This window comes from Mustela lutreola, chromosome 4 (genome assembly GCF_030435805.1).
Source record: "Mustela lutreola isolate mMusLut2 chromosome 4, mMusLut2.pri, whole genome shotgun sequence".
In the NCBI taxonomy this organism is placed as follows: Eukaryota; Metazoa; Chordata; class Mammalia; order Carnivora; family Mustelidae; genus Mustela; species Mustela lutreola.
Genome location: NC_081293.1, coordinates 36,355,350 through 36,376,918, shown reverse-complemented (window position 1 = coordinate 36,376,918; position 21,569 = coordinate 36,355,350). Strand labels below are relative to the sequence as shown.

At 38.3% G+C, this 21,569-nt stretch overlaps 1 long non-coding RNA gene across 1 annotated transcript in view; it reads left to right on the top strand.

Annotated features, from left to right (window-relative positions):
* The first annotated feature begins 1,146 nt into the window (after window positions 1-1,146).
* LOC131828670 (uncharacterized) overlaps window positions 1,147-21,569 on the top strand; it is a 73,736-nt gene continuing 53,313 nt past the window's right edge. Inside the window, exon 1 of the long non-coding RNA XR_009352535.1 lies at window positions 1,147-1,322. This is a non-coding gene — a long non-coding RNA (uncharacterized LOC131828670). The remainder of the gene's footprint in view (window positions 1,323-21,569) is intronic.

Here is a 21,569-nt window from a genome sequence, read left to right as displayed (position 1 = left end):
GAGTTTTAGCCCAAGTTATTGTGTGTAGATCTTACTTTAAAAAAAAAAAAAGATTACTCCCATAGTTAGCTATGTGTACCCTGTGCAAATCTCTTAATTCGAAACTCTGGTTTCCTTATATGAACAAACAGACATTGATTCTGTTTCTCAGGTAGAAGTGGAGAGTTGGTTATAGGCAGTAAGGAGGATTTACCAGGAAGGTGTGATGGAGAGAGAATATTTATAATGGACCGATCATCATGATGAGCCATGGGGGGATAAGGGTGGACGTAAGTCTGTAAGAGGTAAATGGATAAGGAAAAAGATGTAGATTCACTGGAATGGAGCCCCTCTATTCTATGTTGCAGCAGAAGTGCCAAAATGAGGGAGGCAGCAGTCTGGCAGCTAGAGTGGGATGTTTGAAATGAATTTTTAGAAGAGGTGTAGGTATGGGTGCTAATATCAGTTTCTCCCATATCACTTTATACACCTTAACATACATAAAATATTTGCTGCAGAATGGATTCTTCAAGCCCTTCTTTTCCTTGGAAGAGGATGCTTAGAACTTGTGTGGAAAATTTAAACCATAAATGAAAATATTTCCCACATAATCTTTCTTGCTATCTCACTGACATGCAGAATCAGTGCTACTTCTCCATGATTCATTTGGTAAATATTCACTGAGGGCCTACTATGTAGCAGACACTATTCTGTATTCTTGGGACTCAGTACTGTATTACCCCCCCCCCCAATGGAAATCTCATTTTATGTGGTTCAACTGAATTTTCATGAACCAAACAAAGATCTCTGCCTGTGTGGTGCTTACATTCTGATAGAGACAATGGATGATGAAAATTAAAGTAAGTCTTTAATACGTTGTCTATAGTATATAGAAAAGATAAGGGCTATGGAAAAGGTCGAGCAGAGCAAACAATGGAGGCTCAGGGGTATTAGTAGGTCTGATCTTAAAATAGTGTGTTCAAGGTAAGCTTATTGAAGTGACATTTAAGTAGTATTCCAAGAAACAACCCAACTCCGTCTTCTCCTGAGGGGGCTGAGCAGCTGACTATTCAAGACATCCTCTAGATCCCAGCTTTTGAGGGTTCCAGATCATCACCATCTGTTCCCCCATTTCTAAACATGATTTTCTTTCTCCAGCAGGGTAAAATCCACATCATGAAGAGGTTTTCCCATGATAAAATGCATCCTGTGATCTCCTAGCACAGCTGAAGAATCACCATCCCAGTTTGTTGGCTTCACATGGCCAGTTCCTGCTCTCAGTCTCCTGGGATGTGACAGTGTACTTCTGGCAACGCAAAGCTGGTGGCAGCACAACAAGCAAGGTACCGATTATACCCATCCCTTCTAAAAACCACTAGGGTTTTTCTAGCTCCTAAAATAAAGTAATTAAGGAGGAGTATGCCTTGAAGAGTGAGAATATGCCTTTTGGGAAGAGACCTTAGTCAGTTTCTTACCCAATCATATCATCCATAGAGGAGACAGGAAACATGTGATCATTACCCAGGTGGTTCCCATTGGACCTCTGCAGGAATCAATGCAGACTATTGCATGGGAGATTAATGAGAATAAGATTCTGTAGCTTCAACTAATAGGGATATCAGCAACTGGTCCTTGTTTAGTGGAAGGTGAAGATCAAGAAAGTAGTAAATAGCCTCTACTTGATCTTCACATCCCACTAAACCAGGAGCAGTTGTTGATATTCCTATTAGATGAAGCTACAGGATCTAATTCTCATTGAACTCAAAATGGATGAAAGACCTCAATGTGAGAGAGAAATCCATCAAAATCCTAGATGAGAACGTAGGCTCTTCAACATTGGCCACAACAACTTCTTTCCAAAACATGTCTCCAAAGGCAAGGGAAACAAAAAAGAAAATTAACTTTTGGGACTTCATCAAGATAAAAAGCTTCTGCACAGCAAAGGAAACAGTCAGTAAAATAAGGATGCAACCCACAGAATGGGAGGAGATATTTGCAAATGACACTACAGACATAGGGTGGATATCCAAGATCTATAAAGAACTTCTCAAACTCAACACTGAAAAAACAAATAATCAAGTCAAAAAATGGGCAGAAGACATGAGCAGACACTTCTCCAAAGAAGACCTACAAATAGCAAACAGACACATGAAAAAATGTTCCTCATTTTAGCCATCAGAGAAATTCAAATCAAAACCACATTGAGATACCATCTTACACCAGTTAGAATGGCAAAAATTGCTAAGGCAAGAAACAACAAATGTTGGAGAAGTTGTAGAGAAAGGGAACCCTCTTACACTGTTGGTGGGAATGCAAGTTGGTGCAGCCACTTTGGGAACAGTGTGGAAGTTTCTCAAAAAATTAAAAATAGAGCTATGCTAGGACCCAGCAATTGCATTACTGGGCACTTACCCCAAAGATACAGATATAGTGAAAAGAAGGGCCATATGCACCCCAATGTTCATAGCAGCAATGTCCACAATAGCCAAACTGTGGAATGAGCCAAGATGCCCTTTGACAGACAAATGGATGAAGAAGATGTGGTCCACATATACAATGGAATATTATGCAGCCATCAGAAAAGATGAATACCCAACTTTTGTATCAATGTGGATGGAACTGGAGGAGATTAGGCTAAGTGAAATAAGTCAAACAGAGAAAGTCAATTATCATATGGTTTCACTTACTTGTGGAACATAAGGAATAGCATGGAGGACATTAGGAGAAGGAAAGGAAAAATGAAGGGGGAGACTATGGACTCCGGGAAACAAACTGAGGGTTTTAGGCAGGAGGAGGCTATGGGATGGGTGAGCCCAGTGATGAGTATTAAGGAGGGCATGACTGCATGGAGCACTGGGTGTTATATGTAAACAATGAATCATGGAACACTACATCAAAAACTAATGACGTACTGCATAGTGACTAACATAACATGATAAAAAAAAAAAAAAAGAAAAAAGAGGACCCGAAGCAAAAAATGATAAGCAGTAGTATCAGGAATAAAACCAAACCCATATTACTGTCTGGGATGTAGATCTCACATCCTACTTACTGGCTACTCAAGTTGATACCAAAGAAGGCACTGTTTGTAGCCTTCAAAAATAACTCCTCTGGTCAGAATCTAAGAAATGAAGACATTGATTTTAAATAAAGAAATATTTCTCTATCCTATCAATATAGCTTATCTTTAAATGTTTAGAAGAAACATCTATAAACATACATTTGTTGAGGTCATTGTCATGGAAGAGTAAGGTAGAGAGCAAATATCTATTCGTCTAATTTAATCAGGACAAACAACTCAACTGGACAATTTGAGCCCCTAAAGAAGAACTGATTTTTGTCCAGTGTGCAATTAAGACAAGTGTTTAAGTTGTTTAAACCACTTCTTATATATTTACATCATTGCTTTAGTCCTTTGCTTTCTGGACACATTGTGAATATTTTTTTGAGTTGGGAAGATTCTTCACTTACTCAACTTAGTATTCTTCTTCTTAAACAAGGCCTAAAATGAAATCAGTTAAACACTCAAGGGTAGAATCACTTCCAAATTTTCAGTGCAACCTTAATTCTAATTTGTGAATTCGAAATCAACTCTGCACTCATTTAGATAATTGTTTGAGCTCTAGGTTTTCTATTACTCTACCAATCATGCCAAATCTGTTGGGAGTTTTTTTTTTTTAGCATGGAGGAGAAAATGAATTTTAGCTTTTTAAGATCTTTTAAAGAAAGAATTAAGTGTTTTCTTTCAATTGAACCATTTATTTAAACTACTGTGAACATATGGTTTAACAATCAACTATTAAGATAACAATCAAATAAAGGTATTTCTTTTTTAAGTGGTTCTGAATTAATATTCACCTGGGCTAGGCTTAGAAATAACCTGGTCTAATAATTCTTGTCCTTTTTTGGGCCAAGTTTCCCTTTGAGACTCTAATAGAAGCTATGGATCCTCTCCCCCAGAAAATCCATATGTGTATAATTTCAAGAGCTTTATGAACCTGGTGGCCATATGGAATCTACATTAAAAAATCTGTAATTCAGATCAAGCCCCTCCCTTTTTAATGAAAAAAAAAATTTTTTTTTTTGAAGTTCCAGTTCAAGATGGCAAGTAGGAAGATCCTGAGTTCACCTCCTCCCATGGACACATCAAGTGTACAGATACATTAGGGACAATTTCCTCTTAATAAAACTTACGGGCTGCCTGAGTGATGACAATGCATTGGGTGGGCAAATGAGAAGAATACCACATCAAAGGAGGTAGGAGAGGCAGGATACAATCTCACCATAAGCCTCACCATAAGCAGGCTGTCCTCATTAACATTGCTGGTTCTCACTTGTCAGTAATTCGTAGTGTGGTCTGCTTCTAGCACACTCATATTTAGAAAACCAAGGGAACACTAAACTTTTTTCCCTTTATCCTTCAAATTTCTTCAATCTACGTGTTTTGGGAAAATACTGCTTTCCTTCCCCAATTCTTCAGCTATTGTCTACTATAATAAGCCAGCTTGAATTTCTCAGGTCCTATTATTTCCTTTTTCTTGACAACATAAGGGAAGAATATAAGCCCTCCCAGGCACAGCACACTGAGAAATGTTGGGGGCAGGGAATGGACAAAATAGTTGTTGTGAAGGAATTAATGACTGACATTTACAACACGCCTACTTTATATTAGACATGTAGATGTATTTGGGGTTTTAATGCAAAATTTGCCTCCTCAATTATTCCACTTCTTTACTCTAGAAAAGCATCAAACTCTTCATAGTTGAGTGCTAGTCTTTATTCCAAAGAGGTTCAGTGTCTCAGGTCCAACACTATTGTGTTTATCATTGCTGGGTTTATAGAATGACACTTTTTCCAATGTCTTCCTTTGTGTTTTGTATCTTGGGCTTCGAAGTCGAGCCCATTCTCTGATATTTAAGATGATCTTCTCCTTCTTCATTCTACTCACACATTTCTCTCTGAATTTTGGAACTTTTCAGATTAAAACCATCTTTATTAAACAGGCAGATTTGGAAATGTTAAGCAGACATTGAAAAATAGTTCTTTAAAGTGCCTTTTTAATTTCATGAAGCACTCTTTCACCTTTTACCTAGTAATTGTAATTGCCTAGGTTATTTTCCAGGACACAACAAAAAGTAGGGAAATGTAAGAAAATAAAATAGTATCCCGAGTTTGAATGTTAATGTCTAGAATGCATTCTGAAAGCAAACAGGACTCCTAAAACTCAAGCTTGAATTCTTCTGAGCTACTTTTGCAATTTACACAACACCTCCTTTTTCTTAACTCAGCCTTAAAATCTTCTCCCCCTCCCATTTGCTTATGCAGAGTTGACTGCCTCCGAGATTCCTGCTGAGTTATTTCTGTTATGGGATCTGACCTGCGGTTGAGCTACTCAACATCTCATCTGTTATTTGGGTCTTCTCTCTTCCATATAAGCCCTCCCCTGTTGCTTTGTCAGCTCCTCTGCCCTCTGATCCTCTGAAAGGAAAGGACCAGGGAAGGAGAGACCGAGAAAGGCAGGCTCCTGCTGATGTTTATTCTCATCAATCCTAGCAAGCCCTTCTTCCCTAAACATAAAACTCCTTACCACCAGTATTTCCTAAAATGAATCTCAATGTTAATAGTTTTATTTAGGGGAAAAATTTTTTTCTGGTCAAATAAATTTGGTAACTGCTGACTTAAAATCAAATGAGTTTCTTTATTACAGAACTTCTTCAAGCTTTTAATATGCTAATATGCACTGTGAATCTCTTAGGGGGTGATAGAGTATACAGTGTTTCCCAAACCCATTTTACTGCAAAGTAGGTTTTTTTCTTTTTCTTTTTTTTTCTGGGAGCATATTTTGAAACTAATCTTTTAAGGAACACAATTTGCTTAAACTCATTTTAATTTTTCTCTTTTCGTTAGCCCAGTATTTTCCAAACTTCCACCATTCAGTTATGACCGTCATAATTTCCGCTAACAATTTTCTTTAAATCAACTCACTTTTCTACTTAAATAAATTTATTTGAAAAGGAAAAGACTATAAATGGAATTTAAAAATTACTTGACATAAATGGAAAATAACCATCAAATTAAGTAGAAGGAAGCAATGTTATTTAGAAATTTAAAAAATATAATCAAAACAGTATAGTACTGGCACAAAAGTAGGCACATAGATCAACAGAACAGAATAAAGATCTAAGAAATAAATTCACAATTATATGCTCAATTAATCTAAGCTAAGGAGGCAATAATATCCAATGGGGAAAAGACAGTCTTTTCAATAAATGGCATTGGGAAAACTGGACAGCTACATGTAAAAGAATGAAACTAAACCACTTTATAACCTCATACAGAAAAATAAACTCAAAATGTATTAAAGACCTAAATGTGAGACCTGAAACCATAAAAATCCTAGAAGAGAACATAGGCAGTCAGTTCTCTGACATCAGCTGTAACAACATTTTCCAGGTATTCTCCCCATGCAAGGGAAACAAAAGCTAAAACAAACTACTAAGATGACATTCAAATAAAAAGCTTTTACGCAGTAAGAGAAACAATCAGCAAAACTAAAAGACAACCTACTTAGTGGGAGAAGATCTTTGCAAATGATATATCTAGTAAGGTATTAGTGGCCATAAATAGAAAGAACTTATGCAACTCAATGCCCCCAAAACAATCAGATTAAAATATGGGTAGAGGACTTGAATAGACATTTTTTTTCCAAAGACATGCAGATAGCCAACAGACCACATGAAAAGATGCTCAACATTACTAATCATCAGGGAAATGCAAATCAAAACCATAGTAAGTATCACTTTATACCAGTTAGAATGGCTAAAATCAAAATGAAAAGAAATAACGAGTGTTGGCAAGGATGTAAGGAAATGGAATCCTTGTTTCCTATTGATGGGAATGTACTACAACAATTAAAACTTAAAAATAGAAATACCGTATGATCCAATAATCCAAGTACGAATTCAAAAAGATACCTGCACCCTTATGTTTACTGCATCATTATTTACAATAGCCAAGATATGGAAACAACCTAAGTGTCCATCAGTAGATGAATAGATAACACAAATGTAACACACACATGCACACACGCGTGTACACACACACACACATGCACACACTGGAATATTATGTCCATTGAAAGGATGAGGTTGTGCCATTTGAGATGACATGGATGGACCTAGAGGATGTTATGCTAAATGAAACAAGTCAGTCTGAGAAAGAAAAATACCATATGATTCCACTCATAAGTGGAATCTAAAAGAAAAAAAAAACACAAATAAATAAACAAACAAAAAGTAGAATCAGACCTATAAATACAGAGAACGAACTAATGGTTGCAGTGGGGGAAAGGGCAAAATGGGTGAAGGGGAAACAGAGGTACAGTCTTCCAGTTATAGAATGAATAAATCAAGGGAATAAAAACCACAGCATAAAAAATATAGTTAATGATATTGTACCAGCACTGTAATGGGAAGATGGTAGCTACACTTGTGATGACCATAACACAATGCATGAACTTGTCCAGCCACTAAGTTGTGAACCTAAAACTAATGTTGTAACATTATGTGTCAGCCACACTGAAATTTAAAAAAAAATACAGAAATTAAAAAAATAAATAGTGGAATTCAGGTATTACTACATTAAACTGGTTTATATAAATACATGCCTGAGAATGAATTTCTCCTGAGAAGAATGGAGTCAATAATAAAAATCAAATTATATTAGAGGCCATCTGGTCACTGTTGCTCATTTTCAATGATCATGAAGATTCACCATTGAGAGCATTCTGTTTTTTGTTAATAGTTTTTAAAAAATTTTATTTATTTATTTGAGAGAAAGAGAGACACTGAACACAAGGAAGGGTAGCAACAGCAGGGGTAGAGGGAGAGAAGCAGACTCCCTGCTGAGTAGGGAGCCTGATGTGGGGCTCGATCCCAGGACTCTGGGATCATGACCTGAGCCAAAGCACACACTTAACCAACTGAGCCACCCACGCACCCCTGTAGAGAGAGAATCTTAATTCCTCTGTGCAAAGTAGACCAAAGCTGTTTAAACATTTTCTGAGATAGAGCTGGAAACTAAGAACTGATTTCTTTTTAATTTTTTTTCTTTTTACTAGGCACTTGGTTTCTTACCTTATTATTATTATTATTTTTTTTTTTTTGGTTAATGAAAAATTTCAAAACAGGGTATCTATCTCCTACAATCAACAAATATTAGCATTTTTTACATAATCATTTCTTGGCTGACTCATTTTTATGTAAACTTTTAACTGACATGACATACACTATTGCTGAACTATTTTAAAGTAAATTAATGATATCATAACACTTCATCCCCCAATTTTTCAGCATGCATCTCCAAAACCTGTTTTCCGGCATACCTACAATACTGTTACCTGTCATGCCTAACACATCTAATATTCAGCTCATATAAGAACTTTTGTTCAAGGAAACTTTTGTTTCAAGAAGCCATTGAATGATCTCCAAATGGTCTTCTTTTGAGAACATCAGGTTGTTTTGTACTGTCCAGAAAGTGATACAAAAAACACTCCTTATCTGTTCGCCACTGCCATTTAATTGGGGGATATACTGATGAAATCCTTTTATAAATATTTCCAGTTTTACCTCATGACATTCAAAGTATTTTGAATTCGTTTTTCAGATGAATTGATAAATAAAACCTTCTATTGGTTGTTTGATGAAATGGAGGACCAAGATTAGAGGAGATTAGAGAAGAGGGCAGTGCTGTGTCTGATGGATAGAAATAATAAAAGAAGTAGCTGTATGTTGAGTGCTTGCCATGAGCCAGGCACTAGACCATATCAGGTATCTTATATCTATTATCTTATTGCATGGTCCACACATCCTATGAAGTACCGTGTTGTTCTCAGGATGGCTGTACACAGTTGGGTAAGAGTTAAGCAGAGCATGAAATCCAGCTGTTGTGCCACTCCCCAAACTCTGTCCATCAGGACATTTGAGGGTCCTTCCCCAATACACAATGGTCTCTTGTGGGGTCTGGACAGAGCCATTCCAGGTTTTATAGGGGAGACATCCGAGGTGCAGGGCAAGACCCAAATCCATGTCTTTTTGTAACTAGATTTATCCTCTTAACCACCTTCTGCTGCCTCCCAGAAAACAGAACTGAAATAAAAATTGTTTATGAGGGCAGTGGGAAGAAAGACCCTGAAAAAGCTTAGGGGAAACACAACGGGCCATGCTCCTAAAGAGAACTGTGGTAAAATGAGCTTTTCTGTCATGGTGGACAACAGGCTTTTATGCATAGAACAGCCAGGAGATTATGCAGTGAGAGGTGGTCAGTTTTAGCGAAGAAGCGATCCATCTTTGTCTTGGCTCCACACCAAAGAACATGGAGGCCTGGCACAAAAAGAATCACCTACATGGGTTTGGGAACAGCCTAGTGAATAAAGAAATGGCAGCTTTCTCATGTCAAGCAGCTGCAGGAAGGGAGAGGATGTAAAAGAGACAGGGGAGAGAGCCATGCTCATACCATGCGGCAAACAGCAGGGAACAGTCCAGAAATGTTGGCACTGCTCTCTGACCTCCTGGGACCATGAGCAACCAAGTCAGGGCACTTCCCATTAGAGGCAGGGGTTTTGCATGTTCCTGGTCAGAGCAGAACCCATGACCATCAACTTTATTTTGGCCAGAACTCCCAAACACTCGAAAGTGTTGTATTCTGTTGCTGTATTCCAACAGGATGGGATATTGTTTTCGCTTACTTTTAAGTTTTTGTTCTTGCTCATTTAACTGTTAACTCTTGAAACACAGCCCAGGCCATTCTGCCGGGCCAGCCATTCTGTGGAGAGCTTTATTAGCATTATCTGAGTTTATTTGATCTTCACAATAATTATGAGAGAGAGAGAGCGATAGCATAGTCGCATTTCACAGAGGAGGAAACTAAATTTTCCAAGGTCATATACTCAGGAAATAAGGGGGGTTATAGCGCAACCTCACATCAGCCTGACTCCAGAGTCCACCTTCATGCCCACGATGTTACACTGTCTCCTTTTGGGTCATCTAGGGGGGAAACTCCTTGTGGTTTTTGTCCATGGGGCTCTGAAGCCAAGGCAGGCTGTTCAATTGTCTACCATCCTTGTCTGCTGATTAAGTAGCAAGGTAGGAGGGGGAAAATCAGGAGCGACCGTCTCTTTTTAAAGGAAAGAATAAAGTAGGAGGGTCACTGTGACTGGAGAATTCTACAAATGAGATGTGAGCCTTGCGACCAAAATAACAACTTCTATTAATAGAGTCCAGTAGGAGAAAGACCCAAGAAAAGGCATCCTGACCTGCGCGAACAGATGTTCCAGAGGCAGGAGGTGTCTGGAGGACCAACGTGTTCATGTTAACTTAGTAGGAAAATCAGACAAGTCATGAAAGGCTCTATTTCCCTTCTCCCTTTTCTTTCTCTCTTAAATTCATCTTTATTGAAGTATAATTGGCATATATAATTATAAGATATTTAAACATGCCGATTGGATACAAGTATACATTGTGAAAGGACCCCTCCTGTCCCCCTAATTAACGCGTCCATCACCTTTCATTTTTTTTTTTTTTGATGAGAACATTTAAGTTTTGCTCTCCTAGCAAATTTTAATTATACTATACAGTGTTCTCAACTCTAAACAGCTGCTGTGTTTTCCATGAGATCCTCAGACCTCATTCATCTTAGAGCTGAGAGTTTATCCCTTTTTACTCACCTCTCCTTCTTCCTTTTACTGCCTACCCGTCTGTACCCCTGGAAACCACTTTTCCCCTGTTTTTATGAATTTGACTTTAAAAAAAAAAAGATTCCACATAAAAATGACACCATACAACATTTGTCCGTCTGGCTTTTTCCTGGCATAATGATCCTTAAGTTTCACCCATGTTGTTACAAATGGCAGGAATTCCTTCTCTCTCATAGCTGTGTGTTCCTCCTCCCTCTAGTTTCACCTGTGGTATGAAAGAAGCCCCAGGAGGCATTTGGAATCAACTTTTTTTTTGGGGGGGGGACTCTTGACACCCTGTTAAAGCCTTAGGGTTACAAGAGTCAGAGTAGGCAGCATAAGAAGTATTAGCTAAAAAGCAAGAAAAACACATTTGTTCTAAATATTCCGTGGAATTCAATAACCTAAGTTGAAGTTGTTTAATACACATATTTTTGTTATAATACAAAACACTGGCCGAGTCAAGACAGCTGAAGATTTTTTTTTTCCTTCCACTTAAATTTCAGTTCTCAACCAGAATTCCAACCAAATCTCAGTTCCCTCTTTTTATAACCTTGGGAAATATCTGAAGTTAAAACCTTTAAAACCTTAAAAACTGAAAAGCTTTAAATGTGGTAACAATGGTACTTAATTCTTGAAGCTTTTGTGAGAATCGAATGATAATTCAACAGGAAGCTCCTGCATAGCGTTCAGCAAATGTTGACTCTGAGAAAGTCTTGTGGTTTCTGCCCTGCAGTCATAAGCAATCCCTCTCCCCCACCACTAGGTGTCAGCATATCTAAGCTTCCAGAGCGGCTCCTTTGCCATTAATTTAATTCAACAAATACTTAACGGAAGCGCTTGCTCTAGCTATAACTCTCTTCCACCATGCTGGAGGTAAAAAGCTGAGTAAGATGACCCTTGATTTCTTTTTTTTTTTTTTTTTTTTTAGATTATTTGTTTATTTATTTATTTGACAGAGAGAGAGCGAGATCACAAGTAGGCAGGGAGGCAGGCAGAGAGAGAGGGAGAAGCAGGCTCCCCGCTGAGCAGAAAGCCCGATGCGGGGCTCCATGGACCCTGAGATCAAGACCCGAGCTGAAGGCAGAGGCTTAACCCACTGAGCCACCCAGGTGCCCCAAGATGACCCTTGATTTTAAAGAGTTTATAACAGGACTATAAGTTCTGGCCGAGTTGCACAAGAACAATTGTTTTATTTGGCTGGCATGCTTTTGTTTATTTTAAATTGATTTAAACGTCTTTAGGTTTGGTCTGCAGTCTGTGCTTCATCCTCCTAACCCCAGCTCTCTTTTCTCATATTATTCTCAGCCCGGATGTGTTACCGTCCTGGCCCTGGCAGACATTTGAGACAGGGATCCCCTCCTCTGCTAATGCATTAAGTGAAGGATAATGCAAACTAGGAGAAAGACTATCTTGAGAGGTGAATCTGTGTAAATGCGCAGTGATAGGAGGAAGTGAAAACCCATTTAATCGTTTTGCTGAGGCCTACACGGGTCCATCTCCACTATCTGCTACATAAAATTGTTTCCTGTCCTGTTCTGTCAAATTCCAAAAAAGTTACAAAATAAAGAAAAAACCCAAACTGCTGATTGGTTTCTAAAACTTTCCAGAAGAAAAGGCTTCCAAAATGAAGCCTCATGTGGGTGATATTAAAAAGCAGGAATTGCTAAAATGGCCTGGACTGCCATGTTGTAAGTCCAGTGCTCTAGATCTGATTCTGACAACTCCCAGGGAGGGAGCTCACATTTGGAACCATAAAACCTCCGCAATGGAAGGGAGACGGCTTTGGTCAATGGGGAAACCCAGTGAATAAATAACTCAATGACTTGTCCCAGGACCTACAGATTGTGGGAAATGGCAGCGCAGAAACAAAACCCCTGCTTGCCCAACTTCTTGTCACTCCTTTCTCACCATTTGATGGAGACAGATAATATTTTTGGCTTCAATAATTCATATTTTTGATCTTTCTGACCTGTAGTTACCGGCAATTCTCACTTCATTTCTTTCTGAGACGTGCTTTTGGACCTTGGAATCCTGGGCAGTTGTGTGTCCATGTGGCAAAGATGTAACATCAGCTGACCCTTAGGTTGTAAAGCCAAAGGAAACGTGAAATAGAAACGTCACCTCATCATTTGAGCAATCCAGGGGAAAAATAAAAAAATAATCTGCTACTGAAGGGGAAGAAAAAGGCATACGGAATTGATTTTTGACATTGATTCAACCTACTGGGTCTTTGCCCAGTTCCTCTCTTTTCTTTGTATAAATGGAGCCAAGAGTAATACAGATAAATCAGGACCAACCGGTTCAAACGAAAGGACTCCATTCGGAGATTTCATCTCTCAGTAGAAAGCTTTAGAATAAACACATCCATTCTCTCAGCTGCTCTTGCAGTGGTTCCCGCTTTAATTTTATGTTCTTCCAAAATCAGCTACATCATCTCATGAAGTGGGGAAGGCTGCGGTTATCATTAGAGGACTTAACCACTCTTTGAAATTTGTTTCTTAACTTCAAACAAATCTTTAAACAAAGAATTGGTGATGTCAAGAGAGGTGTTTATGAATGAAGATGAATAAGACAAGAACGTGGCTTTTAAGGAGGAATGAAGTCCTAATGAATGGAGGGAGATAAAAATAAGCATAGACATTTCTCTCATACCAAGTAAGCCATAATAATGGAAGAAATCAGTGATAGATAGTTTGATGGGATCAGAGAAATCTTTGCAAGAGAGATGGCATTGGTGTTGGGTCTTAAAGGATAGAGGGTCTTAAAGGGTCTTAAAGGCTTCTCTGCTTAGAATGGCTACCTTACATTTTGGCTGGTAAAAAGTAATGAGAATAATTCTTTTAACATGTACTGTTTGAAAGCCCAATGTTCTGTGATTAACTATTCATCCTTTACTGCTCAGTTATAACATGCTGCCATCTTATCTGAGCTTAATATGAGCCTGATAGCAAAGATTCCTTCCTTGTTTGCATTTCTGGTCTACTTAATTCATGTTGATTATTTTGTATGAGCCACATATGTAGAACTACATATATATAGTTTATATATATTGTATTATATACAATGTAATATATTAATATTAATATATGGAATATATATATATATTCCATCTATTTACTTGACTTAAAGCTTCTTGAAGGCAGGTATGATTTTGCATGTTATTTTAATTTAGCCCAGCACTTAGTTTACAGAGGAGTTTAAGAAGAATTTATTGAATAAAATAAGGTAGGTGATTGTCCAATCTTCACCTTTGGGGCATATGTGGAAAAAGTCTATGTCTATGTTGACCATTTCTTTCTTCTTCATGACAAATACCACTACCATGGTCAAGACCACAAGCCATATTTCAGAAGGTTGAAAATAAAATGGTCATATGGATAGATCTTGAAGTTCTCTATCCTTTGTGATGTGTCCCACACACAGCCCAGTCTATTCTAATATGTAGTTTTTATGGAAATGGTTTTGAACTTTACATGAAACTATTGTGTAAAGACAATGAAAGGCAACCTTTGTAGAAAATTATATCCAGATGAAGATATATGACTTTGAACTCCTGAGGCTTACTTTTTTTGTTACAGTGTATGTGTGTTAGCTTTTAGCTCCTTTTAAAATCAGAAAGCTTGGGAGATTAAAAACTGAAAGAGTTTGTGCCGAAGACTGCTCAGGGGCCGAAATAATAGAACACCACATCACTTACCCATCAGTTCAGGCCTTTTCTTTTGTCATATAAAAATTACCGAGGTTAATAGGCTGGCTCCAGCCTTGTTCCCCAACTCGCCAGAGGGGTTTAAATTCAGGATCTGAAGGCTACATAAGACAGACATTATCGAGTCTGTCTAAATTGTCTCTACACAAAGACCTATCATGAAAGAAGACAGCTCTAGGGGGTCAGCTTCATTGGCCCAGGATCCAATGGGATACCATTAAGCATTTTGAAAAATAATAGCAAAAAAAAACTTAGAATGTATGTGGTCATTTTCGTGCTCAAGAATATTAAGAGGTGGCTACTTTTACTACCATACGAATGAGAAAACTGAAGCTCAAGAAGTTTCTGCAAGTTGCCCAAGGTTACTCATTTGGCGAGCAGTAGAGCAGTGAGTTGAACCTTGTGGTTTTGTGCCTACAATATTGAGGGCTAAGCAATTTTGCCTTCGTTGGAATTCCACCCCCCTCTATATGACACTTTAAGAATATGCCCACCCTCCTCTAAGAAGATAGACTAGCCACAGAAACAGATTCCATGCCAGGTTCTAGATTTTACTACAAGTTGGTTCTTGAACCTTCATGAAAGAGAGTCTGGTATAATTTAGTGTTACATCAATATTCTCTGAATGAATAACATGTCTCTCAGTAGATCCCTTCTTTGTCAAGCTCTGGATTCAGGATAGTATAGTCAATGGCGGAGTCCAAGAGAATATTCCACCTTTCTACCCAGATGCTGGCTAGAAAAGGAAAGCATGTGGATATGAGCATTAGCGGGGTATTCCTACACACTCTATTGCATTTGTGAAATTGCTATTAATTTTTCTCAATCCACTGCCATTTTAAGAGCTACTAGGCTGTGATTATATAGCAATTTACGTGCTATCTTTCCCTTTTCCATCAGCAATGCCAATGCATAATTAAACCATATGCTCTGGGGGGAAATACACTTCTGAGTACAGAAGTAAAAGCAAGATAGTGTCTCAAGAAAAGAGCACAGAAGCCAATTTAAATACTAAGTTAATGTTGGTATATTAATGTCAGAATATACTTTGGCGAGGGAAACGAACTTGAATAATTTCTTTCCATAATGCTTTTTAATTTATTAATAGTATGTTGTTGTTGAAGTCTAAAGACACAGGTTCTCAGTCAAAAGATCTTAACATATTACATAAGATAATTAGAAAAAACTAATAATCATTTGATTATTTAGATGAAACAGTTAAAAAAGTGGCGATTAATTTTCTCAGGTACACTCAGATAACATATCAAACACCTTAATATAATTTTTAGGAATTTTTTTTTTTTAAGCCCTAGATAAGACCCAGACATTCCAAATGCGTAGCAGGCACAGAATGAGCAGATGCAAATTAATCTAAATCCCCTGGAAGTCATTTGACACCAGGTTTTTTGTTTGTTTTTTTTTTTTTTTTTGGCATTTTCCCATTTCATAAATAAGTGCATCCTATTACATTTATTTACATTTAGCTGCAGGCTAGTGGAAAAAACCCATTTAACAAATATCAGGCTAAACTCTGACTAATAATTTGGCAGAGTACATCTCACAGGACAAGGCAGCTACGATATATAAACATGACGCACAGAGAAACAGAACACATGCAAAACACCATCTATGACTCGGTTCATTCGGCTCTATTTGGCAGATAAGGGGCTGGAGGGAAATTTGCAAGAATTTCCCCATTTCCTTTCTCCACTGCTTTTCACACTGAGAACTTAGGTCAATATTGCTTTCCTTTATAAGCCAATTTACTGTTGCAAACGAAGTGATCGTTCACCAGGAAAGGAGAAGGAAAGTATTCTGGGTAGGGTCTGCAGGTTTGGTGAGCCATTTAATTTCCCACATTGTAACCTGATCTTAAATGGCAGAAAAATGGCACAGAGCTCTGGACAGAACCTTCTAATCCTTGGTCACATCCATTGACCCAAGTCATGACAAGAGAAAATGAATCTAGAACAAAGGAAATTCTTCTCAAGGGAACCTGTCACAGCTTGGGACCCACTTCATAGACCTTAAAAATTCAATTTCTCTTTAGAGTGAATTTGAGTGATTTAGAGTGAATTAGAGTGAAGTGAGAAAACCCCTCCTCTCCCCCCCACTCCCGCAGGGACCCTGGGCTCTAGGAAAGACAGTTCTCCTAGGTGCATGGCTGAACCTTCTGTTGTGATAATGGTATCATGTCCCACTACATGCTAAGCTCCCAACATTTGGAGCCTGTTCAGTATCTGTTCTACTGAGAGGGGTCTCTCCCTTCCATGGAGTAAGTTTTCAGATCCTAGCCCTTGGCTTCATGTAATTCTTTTAAGGACTTTTGTATTGTACTCTTTGATGAAGGACGGCCCTTTGTAATTAAAACATAAAGAAACAAACATACTCTCTGACGCCTATACCAATGAGTGCAGCTAAGAATAAAATAAATCCTTCAGAGGCTTAATATGGACCAGATCTCTGCAGCTTCTTTGGAGGTTGTGACATAGGGATAGAAGAATCCTCTAGAAGTCATCAAGACTTGAATAATTGCACAAATGTGGTCAATATCAAGGTGGTTTTCTTTGCGTATTCTTGTAACAAGATGTTTGACAGTCAAACATCAGATTTACCTAAGGTAGGCAAGATGGTCGTGGACTGATAATCTGTTTAATTATATAGATCATCTTCCAAAGTTGTCATTAAAATGTGGAATCTTATTTTTAATGCATGGCAGAAGCCTGTTACTTCAAGGAATCCAGTGGTATCTTAGCACCTCATGGACTGGCTTTCCAAGCTGGGATTCCACCAATATAAGGCATTCATAGAGTAGTGCTCCCCTAAAACACTATAAGGGGACATTCAAAACCTCCAGGGCCTGACGCATCCTCAACCCATTGTGAGGTTGGGGACATAGGCCTGCCCTGTTCTTCCAATGTGCTTCTTTTTCCTCTTGACAAAGTGACCTGCATTATCAGGCTCAAGTCTAGGCCTGTGGCAACTCCATTTGAGGCATGTCAATGTTGAAAAGTGGGGAGTACAAGTAATTATCCATGCCAAGGGGCCCATGTCATTTATTTGAGGCAACTAAAGGTGTCTACTTTGAATTCTGCAAATTGGCTGTCAGTTTTGCTCAACAAATTCATTAATCTTTCCCTTATTGAGTTCCCTTCTACAGAGACTTGAAGAGGGTACTGGAAGGGAAATGAAAGAGAGAGAAACAGGCAGTCTTTTAGTTAGTAGTCCCTACTCCTCTTATTTCAGTAGCTGTAATCACTTAGGGTCCTGCAGCAAATGGAATGAAAGATTTGTAAGAGATTGGACTGGCCCAATTTTCTCCTACATGGAGGGCCTGGGTCATGTTCATCTCCAAGTCAGCATGTTAAAATATCCCAACCACCCACCTTCTCCAATTCTTCCACCAGTTCTCCCTCCCCACATCGTGACAATCCATATAATACAAACAGAAAAGAGGTGAGTTCAGATTCTACCATATCCAGAAATCCTGTCACATCCGAAGATTTTTCTTTGATTTGCAAAACCACAGAGGTCCAACATATCAGCCTGACTGATTTTCGTCAGCAGGATGATATTAATGATTGCTTTTAAGGTAATTAGTTGGTGGGGGCGGGGACAGAAAGACTGTTCTATACATGCCTGACCATGCCCAGCCACTCTGCCTTCTGGAGCCTTGGCAGGCAGCTGGGAGGAAGAGAGGTTTGAAAGCTCTGCTATCTGGCCTATTTGTTTTCTTATAATTAATATTAAGCCTCTAAAGGATTAGTAACATTATTTCTTAATAATAATTCCTTATTCCATTTAAAAGATTTCAGTTTTGTGGGAGTGACTGTAGAGTCATGAGGCAATTTCTCTGTTCCCATGTTCTGTTTGCTTTTGGGAGGCTTCCACAGACAGCTTTCATCCTAAAGTATAGATTATACATTCCTTAAGAGCAAGAGAATGTTCTGCTGAAAACTTAGATCTGTGTCTCATTTCCTTTCCAACCAACTGAGAATTCTCTTTGGCACAGGACTTAAGAGCCCATGCTATTTTTTTTTTTTGGCAGCACAATACAGAAAGATCAGTTTCATTGTCTTTCAGCGTTTTCCACTAATTAGCCTTTTTGATCTCAATGAATAGATGAGCTCTTTTTATATAATTTATTAGCTTAATTATTTCCTCTTTCTTTTTTAAAAAGACAGACAGGGAAAGGATACTAGAATCTGAACAACAGTTTTCACAGCTTGGGAAGCTTTTAAAATAATACTGGACAAACCGAGGAATTTCTATTACAGAATTTTGTGTACATTACTCGGATATTAGAGAGGGTGGGCTCTGTTCTTTGCTCAAGTACCTGAGAGGGTTTGTGGTTGTGAGACTTGGGGAGAGTGTTGTGGGAAAATTAATGTCTGTCTTCACTTCATTTTTCTTTTCCTTTCCATTTGATAATTATTTTTTTATGTGTCCCATTTTATTTTTTAATGCAGCTTCCCAGAAGATTAAAGGAGAAGACATTTACATATGATGTACTCAACATTTCTTCTACATTACCAGATGTTTAAGAAAGCCAAACATTGTATGTCCCATGTTTAATATTTATACTCTGCCTCTTTCCTAATAATAGAACAAATATATTATAGGGACATTAAACTGAAGATAGATGAGAACATTATATGAGACCAATTAGAGTTAAACAGTTTGTGCACACCAGTTAGCCTTGTAGGGTTATCTGTCATTTTTCATAAAGTGCTCGATTTTTAAAAAAGTGTTCATTATTTCACTTTTCTGTTTCCTCTTTTTTATTTTTTGTTTTCTGTTTCTTTTTCTAAGTCTTTTTACCCAAGGCAAGGCATCTGCCTTCTGCCCACCTATGAGAACTCTCTCAGGATCAAGATCAACCTTCTTCATGGCAGACACTTTCTTTACAGAGAGAAAGTGGCTTTATTGTCAACACAGTGGCTTCCCTAGAAGGGCCACAGATCAACCATTCTAAAAACAAAGTTATGATTTTGGTAGCTACACTCAGATTTTAACCTTGTTATGGAGGCTATCTCTCTACAGGTTTATCCCAGACCTACTCCTTTTGCTCCTTGGGCCTTAGTCTTTTGGTTCCACAAGGATTTTGAATATATTCTTGCCTCCAAACTTAATCATATGCTGTTCCCTCCTTTCCATGCTTTCCCTTAAGCTTAAATGTCACCTCCTAAAAGATACCCTCACTAACCATCAACATATGTCAGCCTGCAATACTATTTTTAAAAGATTTATGTATTTACTTATTGGAGAGAGAGAGACAACATGTGCACAGGGGGAGGGGCAGAGGGAGAGCAGGAGAGAATATCAAGGAAATGTTGTGTTGAGCGTGGACCCTGACTCAGAGCTCAATCTCACGACCCTGAGATCACAACCTGAGCTGAGACCAAGAGTTTCATGCCACCCAGGTGCCCCCTGTAATACTTCCCAATGAACTCTTTCCCCTTCACAGAACTTGTTAGAAGTTGTCATTTTGTTTTGTTTTTCAATTCTCTTGCTTTCGTCCATCATGCTGGAACACAAATTTTGTGAGGCTGGGCTTATGTTTCAAGTGTTCATTATTAACAACTTTATGAGTTAGCCTAGAGCCTGGTACAGAATAGATTTGTGACAAATACAGGCCAAGTAAATAGGTAAGTCTCCACAGCAAGTTATTCTAGTTGGTTAGCGTGGCATATATCTTTAACATATTTTACTCTGAATATCAGCATTAGGAATTAGCTTGGGGTACCTGGGTGTCTTAGTCAGTTAGGCATCTGCCTTCAGCTCAGGTCATTATCCCAGGGTCCTGGGATTGAGTCCTCTCTGCTCAGTGGGAAGCCTGCTTCTTCCTCTCCTCCCCACTCATGCTGTCTCTCTCTCTCTCTCAAATAAATAAATAACATCTTTAAAAAAAAAAAAAGAAAAGAAAAGGAATTAGCTTGAGCTCCATGGTATATTTAGTGAATTATGCTCGGTAAAGTAGAACTGAATTATTCTTTTGTCTCTGTGTTCATGGGAATTTAAAGACTTTTATAGAAATATGAATAGTTTTTTCTTAATTAAAATGGTAGTACATAGTTATTATAGAAAATTTAGAAACTTAAGTATTATGAAGAAAGTATAAAACTTCTAGTACTGTGGATAAGTCAGCGGCCAATCTAATATTTTTACCATTGTATGTTACAGACTTCTTTTCCCAGGCTGCTTTCAGGATTTTCTCTTTGTCACTAAGACTTGTAAATTTTACTATTAGGTGACGGGGTGTGGGCCTATTCTTATTGATTTTGGGGGGCGTTCTCTGAACCTCCTGAATTTTGATGCTCATTCCCTTTCCCATATTGGGGAAATTCTCCCCAATAATTATCTCCAGTATACCTTCTGCTCCCCTCTCTCTTTCTTCTTCTTCTGGAATCCCAATTATTCTAATGTTGTTTCATCTTATGGTGTCACTTATCTCTCGAATTCTCCCCTCGTGGTCCAGTAGCTGTTTGTCCCTCTTTTGCTCCGCTTCTTTATTCTCTGTCATTTGGTCTTCTATATCACTAATTCTTTCTTCTGCCTCATTTATCCTAGCAGTGAGAGCCTCCATTTTTGATTGCACCTCATTAATAGCTTTTTTGATTTCAACTTGGTTAGATTTTAGTTCTTTTATTTCTCCAGAAAGGGCTTTTATATCTCCCGAGAGGGTTTCTCTAATACCTTCCATGCCTTTTTTGAGCCCAGCTAGAACCTTGAGAATTGTCATTCTGAACTCTAGATCTGACATATTACCAATGTCTGTATTGATTAGGTCCCTAGCCTTCGGTACTGCCTCTTGTTCTTTTTTTTGTGGTGAATTTTTCCGCCTTGTCATTTTGTCCAGATAAGAGTATATGAAGGAGCAAGTAAAATACTAAAAGGGTGGCAACAACCCCAGGAAAATATGCTTTAACCAAATCAGAAGAGATCCCAAATCGTGAGGGGGGAGAAAAATCAACAAGTCAGGAAATGACAGATGCTGGCGAGGATGCGGAGAAAGGGGAACCCTCCTACACTGTTGGTGGGAATGCAAGCTGGTGCAACCACTCTGGAAAACAGTATGGGGGTTCCTCAAAATGTTGAAAATAGAACTGCCCTATGACCCAGCAATTGCACTACTGGGTATTTACCCTA